Consider the following 21,354-nt stretch of genomic DNA (forward strand, 5'->3'; position numbering starts at 1 on the left):
TATTTATATTTATTATATATTATATATTCTAAATATTTAAATATTAGTCATTGGAGAATGACAAAGTATATATATATGTATATTGTATATATATATACATATTTGACAGTGGTAGTGTACAATTGTAATGGAGAGTGACTCTTTACTGTAGGAAACTATTCATAAGATGAATCTGTATTAAAATGTTGTTAAAATAAAAATAAAAATGTGTTAAAATAACACATTGAGAAATGCAAAAACAAAGGATACCCATAAAAACTGTTACCACTTGTCTCTGTTTCCATCACCTGCATATTGAACCCTGGGTTCTGGGTCTGCTTCTCATCTTGGAGACTTTGTAACACCAGGAATGGGTGATGAATTTCCCTTTTCCACTTAAGCAATATGCATTCTAAAGAACTTGAACAAAAGCTCTGTTGATAGAACAACACAAAATGCTTAGCCTTCAGCTCTCCTTTTTCAATACTTCTATCATGACAACTTTATCATAAGATCCAATTTCCAAAAATACAGTTTCTATTTTGTTAGAATTTAGATCCACTGCTCCTTGGTGAGATGTTAAGAAGCTACTTTTACTTTGAAAGCAACTTTTTAAACAAAGGGCTGGGGGTGGGGTTGGGGGGAAACCTTTTACCTTCTGTCTTAAAGCCAATACTGAGTATCAGTTCTGAGGCAAAAATGTGGTAAGGGCTACACAACTGAGGTTAAGTGACCTGCTCAAGGTCACACAGCTAGGAAATGTCTGAGGTTAGATTTGAACTGTTGTAATATTTTTACAAAGTATCTCGGGGAGGCTTCCTACTCAAGATTTCTACAGAAGGCTATTCTAACCCATTAGGTTTAAATTCTTGTTTTCCTCATTCATAATGTGATGCTTCCTGACATTGCCCCCAAATTCTGGATTCTATCTTTACCCTGAGTAGGTAGCTCTCTATCTAGTTACTACATTAATCCTTTTGGTTTAAGAGGATTTGAGAGAATAAAGGGGTTATAATTCTGCGTACTTTTTTTTTTATAATTGTCCAGTAAAGAGACATCCCATTGTCTCGCTTTTCTTGGAGCAGACTAATTATAGCAAAAGTATAAAGTTTTTTTTTCTTTTTTCCCCCCTTGTTTTTCCAAGATGAGTCTCATTTTTTACCATCCAGCATGGAAGAAGTCAATTATGGCTTTTTCCTGAAGCAATCTTTCCTTCCCTTCTCTCCCCCTTCATTTTTTTGGGATTTTTAAAAACAGAGGCAGTGGTTCTTAGATTTTTGTGTGTGTCATGAACCTCTTGGGTAGTCTAGTAAGGCCTACAGATCCTTTCTCAGAATAATATTTTAAAATATATAAAATAAAAAGCACAGGATCAGAAAGAACACCAATTATACGAAATACAGGTATAATAATTTTTTTTAACTTCAATTTAATGGATGTTAGGTTATATAAACTCTTGGCCTAGAAGAGAGAGGCAAAGGTATATCTCTGTTGGCTTACTGCCCCGGAGAAGGAAATCTCTCCTCTCCCAGTGAAAAATAGTGAATCTAAATCAAATTAATAAAAAATGAACCTAAATACTGTCCTTTAACTGCTGGCATAGGCAGTGTCCCCATTACAGAGGCCCCCACAAAAGAAGTGGGCCTACTCTGACTGCTAAAGATCTGTTTACATTACAGTTATCCAAGGGGAAAGGAGCCTTCTCTACAATACTTCCTTGGAGGCACTGGATTAAAATTTGTGTCATTGCACAGGACCATCCAGCTCCCCTTTTGTTTTCCTTCCTGTGAGCTAATGTTGTGTTTTTAATATGCTTCCATAGTGTTTTGGCAAAGGGAAGACCATGATGTCACATATGAACTATTCATTATAATTCTAATATGTGAAAAGAAACTGCCCAAAAAATTTGGCTCTGTATTACAGCAATATGAACATTTCTCTAACCGGTTAAGGATAAATCAAGATGAAAAGAAGCTGTAATTTCCCCAAAGAGAGTTTAAACAGACAGCCCACATAAATTATAAATTGGTTACTGAGAGGATATAAAAACTCTGTGATTATTTTTAGGGTTAGATAGCAGGGACCAAATTAAAGTACTGGATACAATGAAAAGAGAGACAAGTAAGAACAAGGAGGGGGAGGGTGGAGAAGGAAATTAAAGCAGAAAATAGACCCCAGTGGTCTGAATGCAATATCAGGAGTTTCAAATGCCCATATCTGTTCTTAGCAATTCCACTGAGTGTGTAGATTTCAGCAAATCATAGGCCCCTCCCTATGTCCCACGGGCAGGTATTCCACAGGTAGGATAAAAATTGTAATAGTTATATGTAAGTCTAGGAATCAGGAAATCTGGCTTCTAGTCCTATTATTTCTGCCACTGTTTAAATGCATGACCTCTTTAAAGTCACTTCATTTCCCTGAGCCTCAGTTTCTTTATTTGTAAAATAATAATATCTTCAGGGCATTTTAAGGTCACAAAGGTCCTTTAAGGTGAGCCAGTTAAATAAACAAGCATTTAAGTGTTTACTAAGCATCGGGCTGGGATATTGATGTGGTTGTTTAGTCATTTTCACTCATAAACAACTTCATGACCCCATTTAGAGTTTTCTTGGCAAAGATTCTGGAGTGGTTTGCCATTTCCTTTGCCAGACCATTTTATAGAAGAAGAAACTGAGGCCAACAGGGTTAAGTGATTTGTCCAGCGTCCCACAGCTAGTGAGGTCAGATCTGAGATCTTCCCAACGCCAGGTCCGGCACTCTATCTAGTATGCCACTTAAAGAAAGGCAAAAACAAGGTCTCTGCCCTCCAGGAGGTCTCATTCTAATTGAGGACATGGGATAAGTATTATTACCTTCATTTTGTAAATAAGTAAACTGAGGTTCAGGGTTCAGTGATCAGATGCTTTGTTGAATGTTATAGAGCTAGCAAATATAAAATTAAGGAGAGGGCTATATAATTTCTGATATTATTTCCAAGACTAATGTATCATGGTTCTAGATAACCTGATTACTTTTTACAGCAAGATAAACTGCATTGTCAAAGAAGTAAAGCATTCCCTATGAAAGCATATAACACAAGGGTTTTCCCTGGGATTTAAAAAATAACTACCTTAGCAGCAAAAAAAAAAGTCCAAAATAAATCTAGAAACAAATTATTTGCCTATAAGTTGGTGATGGTTTAACAACCTCAGGTATATAAATGAAGCTTAAGAAAATAATGTACTATGAAAAACATGGGAAGACTTTTGTATGAATTAAGGCAAAGTGATGTAAGGAGACACAGGAAAACAACACACTTGCTATATAACAATACAAACATACTTAGGGAGTGTGCTAGGCATACTGTTTCCAAAAAAAATGGATATTTTGTGTCTCGTTTTATGTTTGTAAAGTTTAGTTGCTAATTTAAGAAAAGTTAAGTTTAGTAGAATTTCAATTTCCTTAGTTTGAATTAAAATAATGTCTTTTATGATTGAGTATTCAATAAAAATTTGCCTTAAAATATTAAAAAATATAATCCCCTGAGTATCTACTCTAATGAAATGTGCTGTGCAAATGAAAAGAACACTGTTATTAGGTTGAACACTCTGTAATTGTAATGACCATTCTTGGCCCCAAAGAAGAAATGAAGAAATGCACCACCCTCCTTTCTTTGGAGATGTGGGGAACGATGAATGTGGGAAAATATACCCTTTCAGAGGCTAGATGCAGGTTATTGGGGTTAGTTGGTTATATTCAAGTAGTTTTCTTTGCTCCAAGAGAAGAATCTCTGGGAGAGGGAGCATTATATATCTGAAAATAACTATGAAGGAAAAATAAAAGGGATCAATTACCTTTTTTTTTAAAAAGATTTTTCCTTGAAGTTTTATTTGGTTTCATTTCTTAGGTTCATGTGGGTTAAGAGAACAGATTTACAGTTAATGGTAGTACCCCCGTAAGGAAACTCTAAAAATCTTTAACTTTAATAAAGTTCAAATCAACATCTCAAGGATGGGAAGAATAATGGGGGAAGAGAGGAAGAATGAAAATTCCTAGGTTTTCCAAAACAGAGTAACCAAACCCTGAATCTAGCTCTATAATGTAGCCTTCCATCTAAGGTAAAACAGTTTACAAAAGCCAGTTTCTCTAGAAGAGAAAAAAATTACATCAATGTCTCTGTGGTTTCATCAAAGAAAAGAAAGAAAAGAAGCAATCAAATGAAGAGCCGTACTTAGAGTTGGAAGAGACCTCAGTGATTATCTAACCCCAACCCAACCCTTCATTTTACCATGAGGAAACTGAGACACAGAGAAATAAAGTGACTCAGAGGATGGTTAGGGCAGAAAGGGAAATAGAGCTATGCCAAGATTTCCATATCTCCCAGGCCAGTGAGACTTTCTCTTCTATACCAATGAACACAAATTATATTCAATGAAATAATTAAATTTAAGGGAGGATATTATAGATTATTCCCCTCCATAAAAGAGCAACAATTAAAATTTGAGAATGTTTTCTTCTTTGGGGCAGTGTAGATACAGAGTCAGGAAGTCAGGAGCCAGGAAGACCTACCTCTGATATATATTAACTGTGTTTCCAATGACAAGTATATCTAGATACTATTCAAATTAGTAGTGGGAGTTTCCCCATTTCAGAATTCTCCATGCCAGTGAAATCATGGGTCTAAACCAGTCATGGGCAAACTTTTTAAAGAGGGGAACAAAGGAAAGGAAATGCTCATCTGTCAGTCTGTTTCTAAGGCAACTCTTTCGAGGTTTCATTGTATTGTATCCTACTCATTGTATTCTTCAGATTAGGAATAATGTCGAGCTGCTGGATAGAACATTTCAGGGTCCCCCACCCCCATCTGTTCCACAGGCTGGGCCGTAGTTTGCCCATCACTGGAACTAAAATGGGTTTAGATCAAAAGAGACAGACAGATAGATAGATAGATAGATAGATAGATAGATAGATAGATAGATAAAATAAGTAAATAAATAAAACAACCAAATAAATTTCTTCCACTAAGAAAAAGTATGGTCATATTGTGCAGAACTGATGGGAAAGGAAGAGGGAGTTGCATTGTCAGAGATTTTTAGAACTTGAAGGAAATCTTGGAGAATCATTTTCATAGCAAGTATTTATCACAAGACCTTCATACTTATACTTATACTTATATACATACTTATACTTCTGATATTCCACAAGAAAGACGAGAATTATAATACAGATTTTTATTTACAGAACTTAGCATACTGAAAATCATTTAGTCCAATCTCTTTTCTTATATAAAAGAAGAAACTGAGCAATAAAGTGGTGGTAGGGCTCACTCAATAAATACACTACACAATGAAGGGATATAGGATTATAGATTTCCAAATATAGGAGAATTTGGAGGCCACAGAATCCAACCACCTGATTTTACACATGAAAAAATTGAGGCTCAGAATGGTAATTTGCCCAAAGTCACATAAGCAGCAAGTGACAGTGGCTGAATTTGAATCCAAATCCTCTGAGCAAATAAAACTCTCACCTTAAATTCCATAAGGATTCTGAAGCTGGTAACACACAGGTTGCTCCATCCCATTTAAAAATAAAATAAAGAGGAGATGCCCTTCAATTGATTGGGTAATGACTAAACAAATTGTGGCATCTCTTGGTGATGGAATACTATTGTGCTAAAATGAATAATGAACTGGAGGAATTCCATGTGAACTGGAACGACTTCCAGTAATTGATGCAGAGTGAAAGGAGAAGAACCAGGAGAACATTATACACAGAGACAGATACACTGTGGTACAATTGAATATAATGGAATTCTCTACTAGTAGCAATGCAATGATCCAGGACAATTCTGAGGGGCTTGTGAGAAAAAAACACTATCCACATCCAAAGAAACTGTTGGAGTAGAAACACAGAAGAAAAACAATTGCTTGATTGCATGGGTTAATGGGGATATGACTGGGGATATAGACTCTGAGTGATCACTCTAATGCAAATATTAATAATATGGAAATAGGTCTTGACCAATGACATATGTAAAACCCAGTGGAATTGCGCATTGGCTGTGGGAGGGGGGTGGGAGGAAGGGAGGGAAAGAACATAAATCATGTAACCATGGAAAAATTATCTTAATGAATTAAATAAAATTTAAATTATATTAAATAAAAAATAAAAGTCAAACATTGAATTAAATTTATATAATATGTTAAAAATCATCTGAGTTAAACTTACTGTATTAAAATGTTAATATTCAACAAGAGTAAAAATAAAGAAATTTAATATGGAAAAATAATAAAAATAAAATAAAATCATATTAAAAGTGGACAGAAAAAACATGAATTTCTCATTTCATTTTCCTTCTCCTATGAAACATCACAATACCAGTTAGGTTGAGATGACCACAATATTTTGCAATGCTTACTGTGGGGTTCTCTGAGAAAGCATTCTCTCTCCCACACTAAGATCTTACCCAGCCTTCCTGAACCAATTAATTGGAAGGTTAATAACATTATCAATAATACCCACTATTCCAGTGGTTCTCAAAGGGTGGTCCTTAAGATCTTTTAGGGAGCCTACAAGGTCAAATCTCTTTTCATAATGCTAAGGCACTTTAATTTCTAATATGATTTGTCATTAAAGTCCTCATAAGTAAAAGCTGTTTGGGGGGTTCCCAATCATTTTAAGATTATAAAGGGTTTTTGAGACCAAAAAGTGTGAGAGCAGTTGCTCTATGCTCACTCAGAAAGAGGTGAGGCATAATTGTTACTATTTGTCATCTTTAATTTCCCAATCAGCCAGTCTAATCACAGAGACGACTGGTGACATGGTGGATAGGGCTCTGTTATGGAGTCTAGAAAACCTGAGTTCAAATCTAGATCCAGACACTTATTTGTTTGACCCTACACAAGTTATCCAACTTCTCTTTTCCTCAGGAAATGGGGATAATCAGAGGATCTACCTCACCGGTTGTTGTAAGGACCAAATGAGATGATATTAGTGCACAGAGCTTGGCACATAATAGGCACTCTAAATGCTTATTCTTTTCCCTTCTTTTCTTCATTTGTTTGGAAGCAAACACATTTTTTTTCTGTCATACAATGAACCCAAAACAGTTGACTTCATCAGCCTAGTCCAAAGGCATTTTCATTAAATGTGAAAGAAGAAGGGGGAAGGGAAATCAGTTCAGACTAATTTAGCACCAGAAGAGTGGTTTCAGTTGAAATGTCACATTCTCTCTTTACCTCCAACCCCAGATTTTACTCATTACCTAGAAGAAATTGAGGTCAGGCATAGGTAAGGAGAATATTTCCATGTGCATACAGTGCTAGCCTTTCAAAACCGGGAACTTTGTCTAAGTCCTAAGTGTTTGTGAAAACACAAGAAAGGGCTCTTGAACGTGTGCCAAGCTCAATATTTGGCCAAGGGCTAGAATGGCTTTTGAGAATAAGATGCATGGAAGGGAGCTCCTCTACCTTTTTTGGAGGGAGGTTCCCCTTCAAACTATGTTTACTTGGCCAATTTTGACCAACTACTTCACCAGCTCTGGGGCTAGATTGGCTATACTCTAACTATTCAATGGGAGAACTGATTTACACAGGGATTCTTTCACTAGAAAAAGAAATTATTTGGGACCCGTGGAAGGGAAAAGAAAATCAGGTTCTTATTGAGCAAATAGGAATAGCCAAAAGAAACATCAGCACAGCAATAATGAAGGCTGGACTTTTCCCTAAGGAACCAAAATCTACAAATGTAAACATTTTACACATGCATTCTTTCAAAATAATTAGTTAAAATAACATCCACCTGTGAGCAACTATGCTCGCTAAATCTCATTCTAGCTCAAATGAATTTATCTAAATTATTTATTATATTAATTACACACTAGGAACTACAAATATGATCTGGGAGTATGTTTTTGTTTCAGGCATGTCCCAAGCAGCTGTCGTGCTCTTTGCCCTGGGCTCCGATGATGCTTGTTACAGCTCTGCTAGCTATTGCTCAGAACAACAGTTCAGGATCGATAGGTCCTCACCTATTTCCTTTAATGAGGAAAGAATGATATAGTCAAGAGAAAAGAATGCTGGAAGGAAAAAAAATGTTTTCATTGAAGATGAGTTCTTTCTTAATAAAAAATTGGTGAAATAGGAATACTAGACCAAAAAGAAGATCTAGATCAGTGATTCCCAAACTTTTTTGGCCTACCGCCCCCTTTCCAGAAAAAATATTACTTAGAGCCCCTGGAAATTAATTCTTTTAAATTTTAATAGCAATTAATAGGAAAGATAAATGCACCTGTAGCCATCACCGCTTCCCCTGGATCGCTGCAGCACCCACCAGGGGGTGGTGGCGCCCACTTTGGGAATCACTGATCTAGATTCTAGCCGACCTCTACTATTTACTCTCTAAATGACTATAGATAATTCACAAGTTCCCTCCATATTTCTTTCATCGCATACCAGAACAAATTGCAGCCAGACATAGGTAGAGAGAATATTTCCACATACAGATAATGATACCCATTAAAAAATGAGTCCAAAAAAAAAAAATGAATCCTTTCCTCTTTTTTCAAAATGGAAATATCTTCCTACCTCAGAGGCATATTATGGAGTTCAAATGAGATCATGAATATGAAAATACTTTGAAAAATGAAAAGGAAATTTATAAATATTGAGAGAAGAGTAGTCGTAGTAATAATTGGTTCACAAAGCTATGATAGAAAAGATTTTGTTTTGTTTTCCATTAAGCACTCAGGTCTGCAATTTAAGTAAATTGCTAGCAGATAGACAATAGGCCTTGGGCTATGGCCATGTGATATGAGCTTCCCATAGGCATAGTCATAAGCTATAGCAGATAAAATGCCAATTATATTTTTTTTTCCTGTTTACAATAGTCTACCTTATTGAAATCATACAGTTGTATAGGGAAAGGAGGACAGGGACTGTTCCCATAGAGAATTTCTAGATGAGGAATCTCTCTCCACCTGTGCAGCTCATCTCTAAACTGAGCAACTTGTACTTTTAGAGTTAGTCCATCAGTCAATTAACATTTATTAAGACTCTTGTCTGTTCCAAACACCCTGCTAAGCACTGGGGGTATAATGAATGGCGAAAGACAGCTCCTGACCCCTAGAAGTATACAGTCTATGTGGGTAAATCTTAGAGGTTTGCCTAGAACATTGAAATATGGTGACTTACCCAGGATCCCAGCACCAGTATTTTTCAGAGGCAGGACTGTCTTCTTGGTTACAAGGGCCCCTCTTGATACACTATGTCCTGCTGCCTTGCTATATAATTATAATAAATTACATATTATTAAAAACAACTAACATTCATTTCTTACAACATATAAGAATGTTATTATTAGAGAAGAACGTCAAAGAAATATATTCATTTAGCTACTTCTGTGGCACCTTTCTCATTAATCTTAAACTATTAAATTGGAAACATACATAAGGCAATATAAATTAAGTAATATGATTGCTTAATTAACCACTTGTCTTTATTTAGTTTTAAATATTAGGAAAACTAATTTACCCTGAAACTTTACTTAGAGTCTAAAGTCTTCCAAGGAAAATACAGGATTCTAGTTTCTGGGAGGCTAATAGCAAAAAGGTCTGAGAAGTAGTTTTTTTCAAGTTTTCTTTCTTTGGAAAGATAGGACTTCTTTTGCCTGTTTACATTGTATTGGGGGTGGGAGGATAAGAATATTAAAGTGCTTTCTTAGTATTCTCAATTGATTCTCTCTGACTTTTTTTACATATGCTCTCATATTAAGGGCAAAAGAGAATAAGAGGGGCAAGTAGGTGGCTCAGAGGACAGAGAACCAGGCTTGGAGATTGGAGGTCCTGGGTTCAAATATGACCTCAGGTATTTCCTAGCTGGGTGACCCTAGACAAGTTGCTTAATCCCAATTGCCTTGCCCTTAACGCTCTTCCACCTTGAAATTGATACTTAAGATTTTTAAGAGAGAAGGTAGGAGTTTTTAAAAAAGAAAGAATGAGAAAAAATACAGATGACAGTTTCATGTAATAACACCTGGACAACATGAATACCTCCTGGTGGTTCTTTTCATTCAGAAGGGAGAAAATTTCTCTTCCTATTAGGTACCTTGTCATTAGCAAACAAGTGGGCAAATTTTTTCACTAATATTTATTTGTTGATCTTTGAAAGTTTATTTTCAGCTTTACAGTCTACCTTCTATACATACATATGAAAACATATACATATACATATGATCAGACAAAAAATGAAGATAGAGATGGTGACTATTTTTTAACATAAATTTAAAAAAAAACATTCAATGCAGTAAGATAAGGTCATGATGAAATGCTATCTCCCTATGGACCATGACTTTATAATTGCTACCTATTATATTCTGGACAAAGCTATCCAACTTGTTTCTTGAATATCTCTATCCACACTAAAAACTGAGGTCTAATGGCTCACTAGAAAAGACTCCCTGAGACATTATTTCATCTCATGTAAGTAATTAGAGAAATACTAGATTCAACGAGTATAAAATTTTGTTATTAAATACGAAGTAACAGCTCTTAAAGGATTATAGAATATAGGACTTATAACATTATCTTTATCAACTGCAGTAAGATTCCAAAAACTTACCATAAGGTTTATTGATTTACTTCTCTATTAAGGAACGATTTCTTCACCAATAATATGCATGTTTAAAGATGATGGTACAACTAAGTAAAAATACCTTAATGACTGGCAGTCATTCATGAGGTTCCTTTCCATACCCAAATCTTTTTCTTGAAGAAATTTTAAAGGAAAATATGCCTCCAACCCAGGGAACCTTACAGCATTAACTTGCAGGAATTACTATAACGCCTCTCTATTAGAGGAAGAAATCAGGTATGGCTCATCCTGAAAGTATTGACCTAGAAAGCTTAAGCACAAGTGAGTTGATTGGTTGGATGTTTTATTTGTTCATTTCTAAAATTTATGAAGTGTCTACTATGTGCTTAGCACAGTATTAAACCTTGATTTATACACAACTAAACAAGGTAGTTCTCTGTGCCCTTAAGGAGCTATGATCATAAGCCAAGGTGATCCCAACTCTAGTTATGAGGTCTCAAAAACACTTTATTTTTAATAGCTGATGTTTATATTGCACTTTATGGGTACAAAGCTCTTTATATATTTATTATCTCACTTGATTTTCACAATAGCCCTGGGAGGTAAGGTTGTGTAAATATTATTATCCTCACTTTAGAGATAAGCAAACAGACTTAGAGACTGCCTTGCCCAAAGTCAGATAGCTAGCTAATAGCAGAGCAGAGACTCCAACAGATGTCTTCTGATGCTCAGCCCCGTGTCTCCTCTCCTATGCCATTTTTTCTCTAAGGCTATCACACATATATGTATATACATGTACACATTTTCACATATATACATGTGTTAAGATATATGCATGAAAATTAAGACCAAAATTCTGAAAGAATCCATTTAAAAGAATGTATTTGAATGAAGCTTCTCCTTAGTTGGGAGTAGAAATGAGGGCTGTAGAGAAGAGGAATGGAAAACAATGAGAATAAAGTCCCAGAATGGCACTGTCTCTTGTACAAATACAACATATGATCTTTCTCCATTCTAAATATCTGGATCTTTGCAATCATAGAATGTTAAAGGTGAGAAAGACCTTAATTATCTTGAGAGGATAGAGAAATAACAGATAAATGATAGAATAGTTAAATTGATTTAGAAGTGGTTGACTCACTTGACCAAAGAATATTTATTAATGAATCAGTATCATTATGGAGTAAATTCTCCAGCAGAGTATCACCAGGACCTATGCTCTGGTCATGTTCTTTTTAGCAATTTTATCAGTTTCTTGGATGAAAATTTAGATGGCATGTTTATCATAGATGCAGGCTAAATAAAACTTATTGGAATAGCAAACATAATTGAAGGACACAAAAGAGATCCCAAATGATCTGGACAAGTAAGAACAAGAACAATTTTTTTTGCAAGAAAAATTTAATAGAGATAAATGTAAAATCTCACATACAGATTCAAAAACTGTTGATTCATTGTCAGGAATGTCTAAGTCTTTGGGACCTCATTTGGTATTTTCTAGGCAAATATATTGGAACGGTTTGCCCTTTCCTTCCCTGGCTTATTTTACAGATGAGGAAAATTAGGCAAATAGGGTTAAGTGACTTGCCCAGAATCACACAGCTAATAAGTGTCTCAGGCTAGATTTAAACTCAGGCATTCTTGACTCCACGTCCCAGGCTCTTCTATACTACTTCTAGCTTTACCAGTATAGGCTAGCTGAGGTTTGTCTAGATAATGAACCATGTGGGGGCCAACCTCATGATTTTAGGGAACCATCAACTGCAAATGACTCCACAGTGTTATATGGCAGCCTAAGATGTAAATGCCATTTTAGACTGCATAAATAGAAGCATAATGCCAGAGGAATGAGAGTTTCATTTTATGTGTCCAAGTCAACCTATCTGAACTATTGTGTTCCTTTGGGGACACCACATTTTAGGAAGAGAACTGATTGATAAGCTAGAGAACACCAAAGATGGGGAAGGGATTCCAAATCATGTTAAAGAAGGACTGGTTGAAGGAACTGGAGATGTTTGTCCTAGAGAAGAGGGGCCTGAGAGAATGAAGGTGGTATGATCGTTGCCAAGTATATAATGCGCTATGATGTGGAACAAACTTGATTAATTTGGCTTGACTCCAAAGGACCCTAGAGACGCTCCTGAAGGACTTATGTGAAAGAATGCTAACCACATTGAGAAAAAGAACTATGGGTGTAGAAATGCAAAAGCAAAACATATGACATCACTTATCACATGTATATATAAGGATGCGAGTTGGGGTTTAAGGCTTTTAAAAAAATCACTCTGTAGCAAAAATGAATAATCTGGAAATAGGTATCAAGTGACAACATTTGTATAACCCTGTGGAGTTGCTTGTTGGCTCTGAAAGGGGGGAGGGAAGAGGGAAGAGAAAGAAAATGAATCATGGAAACATAGGAAAATATTTTAAAATAATAACAATAATAATAATAATTAAAAAAAAAACAAAGGACCCTAGAGACAGAGTAGAGATTGAAGAAAGGTGTGTTTTAGCTCAGTCTACCTAAAAACTGTTGTTCAGTCATGTCTAACTCTTTCTAGACTCATTTGGGGGTTTCTTAGCAAAGATACTGAAGTACCATTTCTTTATCCAGATCATTTTACAAATGAAGAAACTGAGGTAAATAGGGTTAAATGACTTGCCCAGGGTCACACAGTTAGTAAGTGTCTAAAGCCAAATTTGAATTCTAGACGATGAGTTTTCCTGACTTTTGGTCCTGTGCTCTATCCAGTGAACCACCTAGCTGCATACTTAACAATTACAGCCATATGTAATTGTTATACCTACAACAGTTGGTTGCTTTAGGAGGTAGCTTATTCCCTGACACTGGAAGTCTTTAAGTAGGAACTGGATGATTATTTATAAGAGATTTTGAAAGGAGCTTCTGGTTTAAGTTTGGGTTCAAATAGACAACCAAAGGTCACTTCCAAATCAGAAATTCTGTTTCCTATAATCCAGTACTTCGTCTTATACACAAGGAAACTAAGCCCCAAATAAGGTGCCTTGCTTAAGGTCACACAGCTGGTTAGTGACAGTTCTGAACATATCTGGCAGAACTCTCAAGTCCCAAATTACTGTTCTTTTCATTACACCATGCTCTCTAGTAGAGTAATTGTCTCAGGTTTCTGAGAAGTGACCAGTGGCAGAAGGGAAGTGACACCACAGAATGGTATAAATTCTTCTGACCCAAGGCTTATTCAGATGTCTGCTTTCAAGTGGGGAGCTCCTTCCACCTATCAGAGACCATCCCCAATTCTTTTATCATATCTCAACAGATTTGTAAGTAGAACCCAATAAAAGAGATGTATAAATAGAAGTTTGGTACCTTTGAACTACATCTCCCAGCATCCCTTTTCTCCTTCATCCCCACCTTGCATGCTTACTTGGTTTATATATAGTTGGTGTAACTCCACCTCTCACTCTCTTCCTTTCCTATAGCTGAGTTGGCTCCCTCTTTGCTCTAACTTTTTACTTTCCTTTTTGCTTCAAGTTATTATTAATAAATTTATTAAATTAATACTTGGAGTATTTGGATATTAATTTTTGATCTTACAGAGAAAAGTAATCAGTTTCATCTCTCACAGATAACTTCCAATGAGATTTTTTTGAATTTGACAGTATCACTCAGAAACTATTTTTTAAAAAAATATAAACTTAAAATCATCATATATAAGGGCATTTTTATTATATGCATTTAGTCAAAAAGATGACCTGAGAAGAGGTCCTTAGATTTCACTAAACTGCCAGAGACATAAACTCCCATGACATATAAATAAGGCTAACTCCTGTATTTATTACCACTTTCATCATATTTTGTGGTTGCTTAGTCATTTTTTTATCATGTCCAACTTTTTATGACCTCAGTTGGGGTCTTCTTGGCAAACATAACTGAAATAGTTTGCCATTTCTTCCTCTAGTTCATTTAACAGATGATGAAACTGAGATAAACAGGATTAAATGTCTTGATGAGGGTCACCCAACCGCCCCCCCATCATATGACCAATGAAGAAATTTCCAACCACAACCTATAAATTATTCTGTCATACAACTAGCCAATTACAGGACTAGAATTAAAACACAGATCTTCTGAGTTCAATTATAATTTTCAATTCAATTCAATTCCCCACCACCGTGAAAGCATATTACCTTTTATAATACTGAGTAGCTCTCTATTGCAGGTTTGTGTTATACCTTGGGTATATTCATATATATAAAAATATATGTGTGTAAAAATATATATACATATGTAATATATAAAGCATACTTACATACATATATAAAATATATTATACATACTATTATTTATGATATATGTGCATGTATAATACAAAGCTATAATGATATTTTTATATATTTTATGTAGATATATACTATACATACATTCAAGGCAGCTAGATGGCACAGTGGAGAGAGCACTGGGCCTGGAGTCAGAAAAACTGAATTCAAATCCAGTCTGAGACATTTAATAGCTGGATATTTACTTTTATTTTTAATAATTATTATTTATTTAATTTTAATTTTAATTATTATTATTTGTTTTATTTTAATTTTAATTTTAAATTATAAATTATTTGGCAAGTTATATTTACCTCTATTTGCCTTAATACACTGGAGAAGGAAATGGCAAACCACTCTAGCATCTTTATTAGGAAAACTCCAAGGGCAGTATGTTTCAGAGGATCACAAAGAGTCAGACATGACTAAACAACAATTATACCTTTAAAAAACTTTTTTTACTCTATGTCTTATTTCCTCTACTAGCTTGTAAATCCTTGAGGGCAGGGATGGCAGCTTTCTATCTCTGCATTGTGCACCTTCTCCCCCCTACATGCATACACATTTGGACAAGGATAAAGTCTGAACATAGGAGGTCCCTGATAAACCATTTTTGGGTAGATATGACCAGAATGCAGGGCATATGTTATTGGATGGATACGACTAGATGAAGATAGGGGCACATCAGTTGCAACAAACCTAGAGTGACAATGTGATGAAGTAGAAGGAGTTCTGGGCAGCTAGTTGGCACAGTGGATAGCCTGGAATCAGGATGACTCATCTTCCTGAGTTCAAATCTGGCCTCAGACACTTATTAGCTGTATGACCTTGGGCAAGTCACTTCACCCTATTTACCTCTGTTTCCTCAACTGTCAAATGACCTGGAGAAGGAAATGTCAAACCACTTCAGTATCTTTGCCAAGAAAACCCCTAATGGCATCACAGAGCCAGACATGATTGAACATAATAACAAAGAAGGAATTCTTGAGTCGGTTAACCAGAAGGCTGCTTAACTCTTTATGGGATCACCAGGAGCTCTCCTTCTTTGTAAAATAAGATCATCAAATGAGATAAAGCATGCAAAATGTTATGTGATTCTTAAAGCATTAATCAAATTTCAATTGCTATTCAAAGAAATATAGCTACCGACCACCTGGAAAGGCAGCTATTTCTACTTCGGTCCATTCCCAAAGCCATATAAAAGTGTTTGCCTTCTAAATAATCTTTAATTATTTTATGGTTACAGCCCTTCCATACATATTATCTGATTTGATCCTCACAGTCTTGTGATTTACATAAAGAATCAGTTTGCTCCATTTCACAGATGAGGAAGCTGAGCTCTATAGAAAACCAGTGACTTGCCCAATGTTACCCAATTGGTTCATGCTAGAATCAAGGTTTTCTGACCTCAGGTTTTTAGTCTTCCAGTACATCAGCAGATGCCTTCTACTCACAATTCATTCATTAACTGTCTCCATCATGAGAGTGCGAGGATATTTTTTAATTCCTTCTGTAAATGAAAGGGACCAAGTCAACTGAATTTTTAAAGCATAGCCCCAAACTTCTAAACAGTTTCATCTTTCCCATGTCCCCTGCAAGGGGGGGGGGGAAGATAACTAAATCCCAGAGAGGGGCAAAAATGTTTTCGTCATCTCTAACAAATAAAAACAAGCCTAATTCTCTCAAACAAACCAGGGACAATTGCTGTCAAGCAGAGAAGCAGAGCATTCATAATTCTATTTAAGCTGGCTGGGAGTGAACGGTTTATTTTGTAGATCATTTTCCTGTGAACCCCCTGAGGAACAAAGGAATTGGTGCAAAAGCACCCCTATTGAGGCAGGCCCTGGTGACAGCTGACTGGTCGCCTAAAAACCCACAGAGAGGGTGCACAGCAACACAGAGGAGCATCTCAGCAGGCCCCTAAAGTCTCAGCCAATTAGAACAGCCTGCTGCAGAGTCTCATTGTTCACAGAAGAGCAAACATAATCGATTTATTATTATTATTATTATTTATTCATTTATTTCAACAGGAGAGAGCACCTCTTCTCTTGAGATTACCTCAGAATAATTTCTCATTTAGGAGAAGTTTCAAGAGATACACACTAGAGGACTGAATTCCCATCCTAGCATAATGTCTCTGATGGGGAGGTATCGTTTAAGGGCCAGTGGACTTCACTCATTGATATTCAGAATTGAGACTGCTATTACTCAAAAGCAGCCCAGAGATTTTAGAAGGATGCTACCCTATCCCACACCAGCTGTGGGAGAGCGTGGAGCTGGCACTCATTACCTTTAAATACTTTATGTTGCCATGAGCAAGCTGTGGAAGCTTTGCTTAGGGAGGACTCCTCAGTGTGCTCAGAGCTCACTGATTCTCTGTGAAATCCAATGCTTCTTACAGAAAGAAGCACCCAGATGTGATTCCTGCCAAAGAAATGTCTTTATTGTCAATGATCTTATTCAGATCTTTTTTCTTTATTTTTCTTTGTGTCTCTCTTTGCCTGTCTGTCTGTCTGTCTCTGTCTCTATGTCTCTCTCTCTCTTTCTCTGTCTCTCTATCTCACACTTTTCATCTTCATTTTGCTTTCAATTGCTTTCTGTCTCTGTCTATCTATCTTTTTTCTTTGTCTCTGACATATTTCCTAAAATTTTCATGGCATAAAGGGGAGAAGAGAGACAATGCTGCTTGTTGGCAGTGAGCCCACAGCCAAGAAATCCAAGAATGATTGTTTGTTTATAAGCACTTTATGGTCTGGACATGTTCAATAGTATGTTTTAATTTGAAGTAAGCAAAGAACATTGGCTAATCTATCATAAATTTCAGTCTTTGCCCTTAAGAAAAGGCATTTCCCACTTTCACCATTCCATTACACGTCTCCTTCTTGAGGTTTGCCAAGCCAAAGCTTTGGGAGATTAAAAGAAAGGTGGAGATTAGTACTTGGGTTGAGATATTATTATATCTTTAAATGTTTTCCTCCAATTATTCCTTGCTGACTCCTTTATATATTCAGTGTACTTTACAATAAGATTGGGCAGTTTCTCAGAAGTGATATGTCAGTCTACTGACCTCTGTTTTTTTTTCTGTTAGAGACTGGATTATTGCCCCTATGCAGCCTTAGGACCTTATAATATTTTTAAAATATAGTCTGTTTGGAAGAATAGTCCCTTGGACTTCAGACCTCTCAGAGTCAAGGTACCCAGGAGGCCTCAGGTCAGGACCACTTTATCCTAAAAAGAGAGAAAAATGTAGGATGGTGGAAAAGAGCCTTCCTCTCCATGCACATTGCTCCACGTGTCCAAAACATCAATAATTTTAAGCATGTTTGGCATGTAGACTATTACATAAAATTCCTTGATTCGGGTCAATAAAGGAAGCCAGGTCAAGTTCTGCCTGCTCCCATAGTAAGTATACCATAGATTGCCAATGAGTAAACATCATTAACTGACTTCCATGGATATTTTTGGCTATAAAAAAGACTCATAAGGAATAATATCATGCTGGGATAAGAGCAACACAACAATAGGTCAAAGAGATCAAGCAAGGAGCTAGGACTGGGACAAGAGACAAACATGTAAGAAGAACAAATATTTGTTGGATGAATTAAAGAACAAAGGATGGAGCATAAGTGGATATGAGATTTGGTATATAAACATGAGTCAAGAGAAGACAAATATTGAAGTTCCAAATCTGGTGAGAGGTCTAAGGTCCAAACAAAAAGTTACAAAGGAGAGCTCCACAGAATAATGAACAATCAAAAAAAAAAAAAGGATGATCATTAAAAGCCATCATGAATCCACTAAGCATGTTATAACGAATTAATCTCATTTCCTTTTGTGACAGAGTTACTCTTGTGGTAGAGAAGTCAGCAAACAAATCAACAAGTATTTAAGCATCCACTTTGTGCCAAACACTGTGCTAGGTGCTAAGGACAGAAGTACAATGAGAATGAAATAATCTTTATTAATCTGTAGCTCACTTTCTGTGAGGAAGACATTCTAATGAGAATCCAGTCCTCATGGCCATGTGAAGTGTACTTCATCACACTGAGGATGAGGCATTCCAAATTCCATTCATTGGATACATCCAGTTACTTGGCAAAAATTATCAATCCCATATCCATAATACCTCTTACATTCATGTATTTGTCTTCACTCACATTATAATGCTCTTGATCAGGCCTTTATCTCTTCTGCTAGAGAGGAGATATATTATGATAGAAAGAATATTAGATTTAGAAAAAAGGAAAATTTGGATTTGAACCCTTGTTCCAACACGTATTGGCTGTATGACCATCATTGTGTCCACATTGCCTGCCAAATAAGGCATAAACACCTATTTTTGGCATGTATGTTTCTCCACAATCTGGCATCAAGCTACCTTTTTAGTTATTTCACACTGCTCCACTTGTTATGCTCCCTGTCTAATCTAAATTTTACTCCTCCCTTTATGCAACCCTTCACTCTTATTTTGCCCTTTCTCAAGCCTATGCTCCTTTCATGGTACCAATTCCCTATATTTTAGTAGATTCATTTCTACCAAACTCTCCAAATAATGAAACAGGTCTCTTCCTTCAAATACAAACTTAGGTGTCCATAAAATTTTCCTAGTCTCCATACTTCTATCCAACCAACTCAATGTGCCAATGCTATGATGTGACTGCTTTTTTTTTTTTAAAAAAAAGGAAGTTCTATTATAAAGCACATTAATAGAAAAAATGTTTAAATGATAAGAAAGGTAAGTAATCTTTCACTGGTAATTGATAAGGAAACACCTGGAATATCGTAATCATTTATCAGCTCCTTATTCTAACAACTGGTAGTCCAATGGATTGTGCACTCATTCCAAAATCAGGAAAATTTGAGTTCAGATGTGATCTCAGATACTTCCTGGCTGTGTAACTTTGGGTAAGTCATTAAATGTCTATCTGCCTCAGTCTTCTCATCTTAAAATGGGGATCATAATAATACCTAGCTTCCAGGATTGTTCTGAGGATTAAATGACTCACCAAAAGAATCTACTCTGTCAAGTAGTCTGCTTGTCCACCCTCACCCCCATCATCCCTACTAGCTAGCTGGTTTTAGTTATCGTTACTAGTAAGACTTCCAGTCAGCTTTGCTTAGGATTGACTCACAATTATGGAAAGAGAAAAGTTAACAGCATCTAAACTCTGGGATAACAAACTATCATATGTCAAAGTTATCCTTATTCTTAGTGTGACTATTGCCCCTATTGTTTGGCCCCTGCCCTACTCTTTTTTTTTTTTATAAACCCTTACCTTCTGTCTTGAAATAAATATTATGTATTGGTTCCAAAGCAGAAGAGTGGTAAGGGCTAGACAATGGGGGTTAAATGACTTTCTCAGAGTCACAGAACTAGGACCCCTTCCCTACTCTTCTACTTCTCAGAGAGGAGGAGACAGAATGGAATAGGGAAGAGAGTGATAGAATCAGATTAAAAAACACCTGGAGTCAGGAAGTCTAGCCAAATGATAGTGAATTATACTTTCTTCCCTTTGGACCTCAGTTCCTTCATCTATAAAATGGAGATGATGATACAGTCATTTTAGCACCTAACTGAGAGGGTTAATGTGAAGTAAAAATAAAATTATGATATAAAATATTACATATTAATAGCTAGTATCTATATAGTGCTTTAAGATATATAAAATGCTTTACAAATCTCATTTGATCCTCACAGTAATCCTTTGAGGCATTATTATATCCCTCATTTTACAGACCAGTCCATCAATCAATCAAGAAACATTTGTTAACCATCTGCTGTGTGCATGCTTAACACTGGTGACACAAAAAGAGTTTTAAAATTATCCCTGCCCTCAAGGAGCTTTAATCTAATGAGATTAAGAAGCAAAGAGGTTAAGAAATTTTCCCAGAGTCACATAGTAGGGAAGAGTATAAGCAGAGGGTTCTAACTCCCAAATCCAATAATTTGTCAAATTACTGTGGATGCTATGGATTGATCCAGTAGATAGCAATACCACTACTATGCATATAGCCCAAGTCCATGAAAGGCAGAAGGATAAATCTTATTTATACAAAATTACTTATACCAATACTTTTGTAGAAGGAAAATCATGACCCATTGATCAAAGCATGACTAAGCAATAACATATATTAAGAATTCAGAGAATCTTGCAAACACTAGTATAAGCTAATGCAAAGTAAGCAGAATCAGGAAGAATAATTCCCGTGATGAACACAACATAAAAATGACAAGAAAATGTAAAGACTTCAGAAGAACAGCTAGATAGTGCAGTGGATAGAGTGCCAGTCCTGAAGACAAGAGGACTTAGATTCAAATCTATCTTTAGATGCTTCTTAGCTGTGTGACCCTGGGCAAGTCATTTAACCCAATTGCCTAGCCCTTGCTGCTCTTTTTCTTATTAAGACAGAAGGGAAAGGAAGGAAGGAAGGAAGGAAGGAAGGAAGGAAGGAAGGAAGGAAGGAAGGAAGGAAGGAAGGAAGGAAGGAAGGAAGGAAGGGAGGGAGG

Source organism: Gracilinanus agilis, chromosome 2 (assembly GCF_016433145.1).
Source record: "Gracilinanus agilis isolate LMUSP501 chromosome 2, AgileGrace, whole genome shotgun sequence".
Classification (NCBI taxonomy): Eukaryota; Metazoa; Chordata; class Mammalia; order Didelphimorphia; family Didelphidae; genus Gracilinanus; species Gracilinanus agilis.